Below are 9,025 nucleotides of genomic sequence, written 5' to 3' on the forward strand. Positions count from 1 at the left end.
CAGTAATAGAGAAACAAAGCCACGTGCTAACATACCTGAGTCTGTGTTTGGAATTTTCATGTCCATTATGTATGCACACACACATACATGCCTGACTAAATGAGTATTTGTGTTGGTGTCTCTTTTCATAATATCATAGACCCTGAAGGTAAACAGACCTGGGCTTGAATCTTGTCTCATCCACTTAATAGCTGGATGACTTTGGGCAAATTCTAGATCCAAGATTCTGCTTCTGTAAACTAGGAATAATAGTGTCTTGTAGGCTTGTTGCGAAGATTAAATGAGATACAGAGGGTACCCTAAGATCTGGCACATGGTAAAGCCACAATCAATCTTGTTTTTCACAATCATGATAATAATCATCATTGTGTATTTGCTCATTTTGACTGTGAGTCTGACCTCTTGATTGTCAGGATTTAATTACCTGTTGTTCACATAGCCTGGCACATCCAGCTACCAGTATTGTAAATGCCTAGAGGCTTAGAGGACATTCGCTCACAGGTCTTTAGTGACAATATTTCAGGTGTACCCTCCTTTACATGTTTATTCATGTATGTTTGTTTGTTTAATTTTGAGAGTTTGCTCCTAGATTTGAGGAAAACTGAGATAAAATTTCTTTTGAGCCAAGATAGAAATCTAAATCTTGAATGAAGGAAGCCTGTTCCCCAGCTCCACCCCCATCACTCAGGGGGAAGTCAGGTGGGTGGCCCAAAGGGTCACATTTGGTTTCTTCTTTGCCAAACTCATCAGAGGCACGGGAGCCCTTGAGCCTTACCCAAGCACTCACTGAAGAGCACCATGCAGGGCATCCCGAAGGCTCTTTAGGAGGTTTGCTCGTGTAGTGGTTTTATTAATGTGTTGCCCCATACAGTAACCAGGTATTTATTATATTTCAACATTTTTGATGTGGTGGCACTACCTACAGCAAGGAGAGATTTCACTAGGCAAAGCATTCAAGACGCCTTGCCACACCTCCGGCTTAAGCATCCTACACCTCTTATTCAAGGGTGGGTGGGCCATCTCAGTTCCACCCCCTAATGCTATCAAAGTGCAAAGCCTGCAGAAATCCCGTCCCACGCAAGGACAACACCGCCACAGGAGCTGCGAGTCCATACTCTATTTGGCAGTAGAGGCGTAATAAAGTCTTTGCTTGATCTCTGGGTGGCCTCAAATAAAGCATCTAATCTGTTGACTCAGTCAACTTATCTACAAAAGGGGGATGATGATATTGTGCCAGTTTGCCTCAAAGGGGTATTATGTAAAGCTAAAGATTGCACTGTTGAAGGCCAAAGCACTATGCAAATGTTGTGATTATCATGACCCAGCACTCATTTTTTTCATATGGTGAATCAGTTTGTTTATTGTTTACTACTGGCATTCCCTATGTTATTATAAAGTGTGGATAACAGCATTTTCACTGTGGCCCTCTAGATTTTATTCAAGATAGACATATAATTCATTTGGGTTCCTGAGTCACTCTCCTAGATCCTGAGAAAAGCAACCTTTTCCATTAGAAAGGTTTTCTCTTACAAAGTGTGCAGTTCAGAGTCGAAGTTTTGGCTAGACCAGAGGGCAAATGCAGGTGGCCAGATATCAGCTGAATTAGGTCTGCCCTCACACACAGATCTTTTACTTCTTCGGATTATATTGTAGAAAAGCTGTATATAGATCAACATTTGGCAAGTCCTTTAACAAGGAGAACTGTGTTTTCTCACAATTATTAATAAGAATATATGTTCCTTGGCATATACATATGCTATTAGAGTACCCAGAAACTCCTGTATTCTTCAGGACTCATCTAAAAATATTGGTGAATCATCCTTCAGTCACACTTATGAAAACATACATTGCGTACACTTGAGGAATAAACACATACAAAGTTGCCAATGATCATTTTTAATCTAAAGGCAGCTCTGACATTTGAAGCCATGGGAAAGAGTCTGTTTTCTCCCTATTGCTGAAATTTCCTCAGGGTCCGTGGAATTGCTGAGGAGACTTAAAACAAGCCCTGGTCTACTGGGACGAATGCCAGCTTTAGCTTTGGTCTGGCTGTGGAAAGTCCCAGAGCAGATCTAGGAATATGTTAGTTTGGGACAAGTGATTAGATCATCAGCATCATCATCCTTCTAGTGTAGCTCCCTCCCTTGGATACTGCTTTTTCCCCACAGGGGGCTCTCGGGAAGGCCTTCCTCACCTCAACACTGCCTTCACTGACTTCAGATCTGAGAGAGAAGACAGCCTACGAAGGCCCAGTGGGGTCCAGGCCAGCCTGGCTTCACAGAGCATCCAGCAAGGTCATTTCATGGGACTCATTCAAGGTATAGAACATAGTCAAGGACAGTCCTGTCAGGCCCTAGAATTCCTCTCTTGACTTTGCTTCCTAAAGCTGATTACAAACTCCTGCAGGTGGGGATCCATGGCTATTTCTTTATCTATTTCACGGACTATACCATCAGATTCTCCTTTCCTGAGGAAAAGTGGGTTCTGGGACAATTTAAAGCATCTTTTGAACTCAGGGTAGGGAGCCAGGTTTATTCTTCCTTGCACATAGACATGATGTGAACTGTGTCCTTATTCCTTATTGATCTGATTAAGAGGGAATATACTTTATATTAGTCTACTTTTCTCAATAAACTGCCTTCAAAGGATGCTTCATATATTACAGTGACTGCTAGCCCTCACACGCCAGTTCCCACAATTACGTTACCAGAATCTTTATCAGGCACTTGCCTTTCACTGACTTGTTTAGAATTGGAAAAACATTGAAGCACTTTGGAAAACTTTTCTAAACTAGAAGATAAACTCATTTATTTATTCAACAAACACAATCGACTATATTCATTGTTAAATTATATTCAGCATTAATAAACTCATTGACATAGGCTAAAATAACTGCATTCTGAATATTCTTTGATAAAACAGATACCTGAAGCATGTCATAAGGGAAGGAGAGCTAGTCTTGGAATCCAGGCCTACCTCTACCGCTTCCTAGATGTGAAGTTCTGGGTAAAACATCTAACTTTTCTCAGCCACAGCCTCTATAAAAATGAAGAGTGTAGAAATGAGGCAGAATAGCTCATGATTAAGATCTCGGGTTTCACAGTTAGGCCTGGATTCCAATCCGATTCCATTCTGGTGCTTAACAGCTGAGTACCCTTGGGCAAGTTACTTAAAGTGCCTGCTTCTTAGTTTCCTTATCTGTGAAAATAGAAATAACACTACCTCACCTCACAAAGTTGTTTTTACAAGAATTAAATAAAAGAACGTCTATAGAACTTAATTCAGTATGTGGCTCATAACAATAGTCACTAAATCATGGTTTTAAAAAAAGGAATCTTGAAAGAACTTTTGGGATGACAAGGTATAAACTCTTTCATTTTTTAAATGAGAAATGGAGGACCAGAAGTTAAGAATCTTGCCCAAGGTCACTGAACCAATGTGTTTGTGATGTATATTCCCAGAGCTTTTATTAGTTCTGGGATCTTGACAAAAATACATCTTTGTGACCTCATCAATAGTTTAATCAAGTTCAATAATAATGACAAGAAGATACAAGCTTTCGTTTACTGAGGGGTTTTTTTTTCACGTGCCTGGCTTTGTGCTCCAACTTTTATAGGCATCTTCTCTTTTAATGCTGCCTAAATGCCCATGAAACAGTGATTCTAATCTTTGCTTCACAGAGGAGGAAACTGAGGCTCAGTGAAGCTCAGTCACCAGCCCAAGCTTACACTGTCAGCAAGTCAACTTGGGTTTCAAACTGAAGTTTAACTGACTCTCTAAGTGCCAAGGCAGTATCAGTATGGACAGGCTAATAATAATGCAACCAAACCAAGCACAGTTTTTTTTTTTTTAAACATCAAATGGTGTTAAATTAGTTAAATTTTTAATTATTTTATACTAGAATAAGCTGACGTGGCCTTTTTTAAAGGGTAGCACATAAGTCTATTTCTGGGTACGCATCGTTTATTAGATTCCATGTCTGGTCTGTACTACTCATTTTGCTATTTTGGGCTCTCACCATGTCTCACATTTTCATGTTTCCTTATTTTATTTGATTGGTAGTTTTTCCCTCCTTTAAGAAACTGGGTAGTTATGCTTCCCTGTAACCTTGGTGAGTCAGTTCGACCTTTAATTACTTTAGTCTCCTTCCCTGCAAGAAAAGCTGTCACAATACAAGAACCACTCTCATGTTTTGCATCATCTCACACGCACACAGGGAGAAGGAGGATGTAACTCTCCCAAAGAAGGAGAACAATTGGGAACAGCTGGCACGACAACTTCTAAAGACCCAGTCGGACTGCGTCTTGAGAATCAGCTTCAAACTGCCCCGAAATAATAAGCACCCACCTGTTCAGCACTAGCTCACTGACTAGCTCACTTAAAGGCATAATACCCGCTATAGAGTTTCACCATAGATGTAATCATTGCCATTAATATTTTGTAAGACCAACAAAGTATCATTTGTACCTCAGGAGAACCAGCTGGGACACACACAGACAGGGCTCTCCTGTTCCTTGGTAACCTCACATCAAATTATTATCCAATCTGTCTTCAGTCTTTGGAATAATTTAGTTATTAGAAAAGGTGATTAAACAAAATAGCAAAGATTTGTTTGTTTGCTTTTTACTAACAAAAGGCAAATCGGAACAGGGTTAATTTGTCTTTTTCCCCAAAGTCCCAGCATTCAAAGCTACAACTGTAGCCACCTTATAATAATCTTAGACCCCAAAGCAGTGTGACCATTTGATGCGTCATTTTCAACACGTTTTATTAATGCATTCTTCCTGGACTTCGTTTAAAATATTGGAAACTATAAAAAGATCAGCGTGTTACTCCCCTGTCAGGAAAAAGAAAAAAAAAAAGAAAGAAATTAAAAACCTAACAAACACGAAAGCGGCCAGAGCAACTGGAATCTCAGTTTTGAGGAAACACATGGGGCGGAAGCATCCGCCGAAGCTCTGGAACCAAGTGTCACATGTGACTCTTGCCCTGGACGCTGGGTACTGCATGTCCGCAGGCTGGGGCGAGGAGGCCGTGCGTGCAGGCCAGTGTGTGACCGCGGAGGCCCTGGGCGGCTCGAGGTGGCGACCCGCCCTCCGGGCCGGGGGAGGGTCTTCCAGGAAGCAGCCGAGCTCAGCTGACTGCGCGGCGGGCGGGCGCCGGGCCGGCACGTAGCGCCCGGCATGACTCAGCGCTGAGTCACCGCGCGCGCTGCCAGTGGATTTCCCCGCCGCGAGTCCTCGCTGCTCCCCGAGCCCTGGCCTGCGCGCCAGACCGGTCCCATCGCTTTAAACACAGCAGGGCAGCTTTTACAGCTTTTGAATCGCGACCAAGCCCGGAATTGCCTGGCTTCGTTTTCTTTGACTTTAAGAGCTCCATAGTCCACTAATCAAATTCTTTCATCAAAAACTTGTTGGAACAAATCTCTGACATCGTCTTTCCGCAGTGACTTAGAGATGACCTCCACTCGCGTTTTGCTTCTGTCGTACCAAGCTCGCGGTCTTATTTTCGTCCCACATTTTGTGAGGTTATCTTTTCAATATGTTTGATAACTAGCCTTGGCACAAAGCCACAATTGCGGTGACGCAAATCAGGTTGGAACTTGGCATCCTGTGCGGGTCCTTGAATGACTTACTGTAAAATCCAGGGAACACTTTATAGAGACGTTCTTATCTGCCGTCTCAGTTGCTGATTAGATGCTATGCTCATTTGCAGTCCGTCACTACCCTTTGAAAGGTCCTGGGATAGATTTAGATGGTTAAAATCTGTATTCGTGAGTGGTGGTGCTCATTTCTTCTCCAGGGTTCAATATGAAGAGCGACAGTAAGGCAGGATTTCTGTACCTGTAGCCCATGGACGACCTGCACGGAGAGTGCCGGGGATATTTGGCAAAAATGCAGATTCTTAGACCCCACTCCTAACTATGGCCTCAGAATGTCCTGGGGTGGGGCCTGGAAATTGATCTTATTAAGCAGCCTGTCAGAGATTCCTGTGCACACTTAGGTTTGAAAACTACTAGCCAGAGGATGAGGCTGTGAGACATTATCCTGTAAAGAATCTAGAGAGAAATTCTTAAAACTGAGAATATTTTGTTCTGAAATTGATTTTGAAGTTCCTTTGCCAGGCAATCATATTTCTAAAATTGGTTTATATATAATATTGTGTTTCCTTTAACTGTGTATTACAATAGACAGATTTTTTCTTTTTAATTAAAAATTTGGATATAAAATAAAATGAAGTACCTGTAAATTTTCTTATTTCATACCCGTGTTTCCCAAACCTGACTTTGCATCAGAATTACCCAGAGCCTTAAAACACTAATTCCTGGACCAGACCCCAGGCCTAAAGAAACTCTGCTGCCGACGGTGAAGCCCAAGAACAGGCAGTTTGAAAAGCTCAGAAAGTTAGTCTCTGCACCTTTACAAACGGCCACTATTCCCAAACACAATAGAAACTTCATTGACTCCAGGGTTGTTGGCATGTATTGTTCTAGAGAATAACCTGGGAGTCTATTTTGAAATTTTCCTTATTTTTTTCCCTTAGATATTTTATTCGTTTACTAATTTTTTTTCATCTCACCACGTAAGTCTTTCCACTTCATCTCTGTTAGCATTGTGGCAAAAAGCATAGATGTGACACACACCTGACAGCAACATTTCCTTGCTGACTCTCTTATATATAGCCTTGCTTCTCCAAGTGTGGTCTCTGGGCCAGCAGCGTGGACATCACTCGGGAACTTCTAAGAAATGCAGACTCTCAGGCCTCATCCAGAACTACTGAATCCGAATCAACAGTTTATCGAGATCCTCAAATGATTTGTATGTGTATTAAAATTTGGGAAGTGCTGTCTTGTAGTATTGGTGAGAGTTACAGTCTGAGGCTGGTGGAGGAAAGGAGAAGAAACAGGAGGTGGACGTGTATTCATTTCCGAGGGCTGCCATCACAAAGTACCACAAACTGAGCAGCTTAAAACAATGGAAATTTATTCTTCTATGGTTCTGGGGGTTTGGAGTCCAAAATCAGCAGGGCCATGCTCCCCTTGAGACTCTGGGTAGAATCCTTCCTTGCCTCTTCCTGGCTTCCAGTGGTGGCCATGGGTCCTTGGCGTTCCTTGGCTTGTAGCTGTATCATTCCAATCTTTGTTTTCGTCATCACATGGCATTCTTCCTGTGTGTCTCTGTCTTTACATCTCTTATCAGAACACCAGTCATAATGGATTAGGTCCCGCCTTAATAAATTCATGTTCAATTGATTGCATCTACAAAGACTCCACAGTGTTTCCAAATAAGATCACCCTCACAAATACCAGGGTTAGGACTTCAACATCTCTCTCTGGGGATCACAATTCAACCTGATACAGGGAGATTTGGAGATTCTATTTTCAATAAGTGAAAATGCATTATGTGAAAAATACCATTAAAAATAAGCATTCTTTTAAAATACCCTGATCACATTTTATAAAATAATTATATATCATTCTTTCCCGTTGGCTATTATTTCATACTTTTTGTCTTGTATTCTCTCAGCTAGATAATGAATTCTTTTCAAGAGCAACTTTCTTTGCAACCCTCAAAACATGATGCTGAGTTTATAGTAAGAACTCAGAGGTTATTAGTTATGATAATAAAGCTATGAAATACTATTGGACAAATGTACAAAGTCTCATATTTTAATCTATCGATGGTACAGGATAAGAGAAAATTCTACCACAAAAGTTAGTTTGACCATAAAAATTAAGCCTTAAAATAAAGGAGAAAAATAATTATAGCTAAAATTATAACCACGTTGACAGGCAACCTAAAAATATCTCAAGATCAGGGCAAGAAAGTGAAGGGAATGCTTACAACTGCAGGACCAAGAGGACCAGAGAGGCAGCTCCGAGATAGCACCGTCTCTTTCAAAGCTCTTGATGGTTTGTGGTGGCCATCTGTTTTTGTTTGCCCGGTGTTCATTCTCCCTCTTTCCATTGAGAAAGCTCTTGTCATCCTCCCCGAGATCTCTGTGTAGGGCTGTCAACCACAGTGTTTCCCTTCCTCCCCCGGGGGGAACTGATGACTCTCCTTTCTGTCCTGTGCATCTAAATCTGGGTGAGTCTCTAAAATGCAGAAAGCGGTTGAAGCTGAGTCATGTCAGTGATAGTGCTCAAAGGCACCAGCGAGGTGTTTGGTTTCTTTCTTTTACCATCAAGAACACGAGAGTAATCCTAGTTGCTGTCCTCCCAAGTCCCAATTGTTTAACTCTTCCCCTTTTGTTTTAAGAGCTACCCAGATCTTTCCAAATATTATTAATTTTTTTCTTTAAAAAATTTAAAATTTCAATGTTTTATTTTTAGATTATTTTTTATTATAATTTATGGTTAATTATATTTTTAGGGGGCCAAGAGTTAACCTCAGTTAGTTTCTGTCGCTTACAGTAAAAGGAACCTAACTATCGGGGAAGTATTGATGAGGAGAACACATTGCTTCAGCCACCCTACTAGGGTGACCTGAAATAGTCTGCGCTCATGATGAATAAAATATGTAGTCTTGAAATATATCAAAACTCTTTTCAGTTTGCCTCCACTGCTTTTTCCAGCTACCATTATTGCCCTGTATTTCAAGCAGAGTCTTTCTTCCCTTCTGAATCATCCAAATTGCAAAGGGGTGCAAAAGAAAGAATCACTCTTATTATGTTCCTTGTACACACCAGTAGTCATCTTTATGTTGCTTCCAATTTCTCATTGTGGTTTTCATGATATTTGCAATGTTAGGCAGATTAGAGAAAAGTACTCCAAAGTTTCTAATTACAGCTGTTTTACCAGGGGGCTAATTGGCAAAATAGAAACTGAGTCTCCATTATGCCAGGCCAAATGTGATCTTTTCTTTGTAGGCAAAGATTAACCTAAAGCTTTCATATAGGCCGACTAAATGTGTGTCTTTTGGATTCTAGTGATGAAATTTAACTGGGTCAAGGGATATCAGTTTGTCAAAATCTTTAGTCTTCACTCTCACCAATCTCACTCCCTTCATATGCTTGTGCCCATGGT

The sequence above is a fragment of the Equus przewalskii genome, chromosome 13 (genome assembly GCF_037783145.1).
Source record: "Equus przewalskii isolate Varuska chromosome 13, EquPr2, whole genome shotgun sequence".
Classification (NCBI taxonomy): domain Eukaryota; kingdom Metazoa; phylum Chordata; class Mammalia; order Perissodactyla; family Equidae; genus Equus; species Equus przewalskii.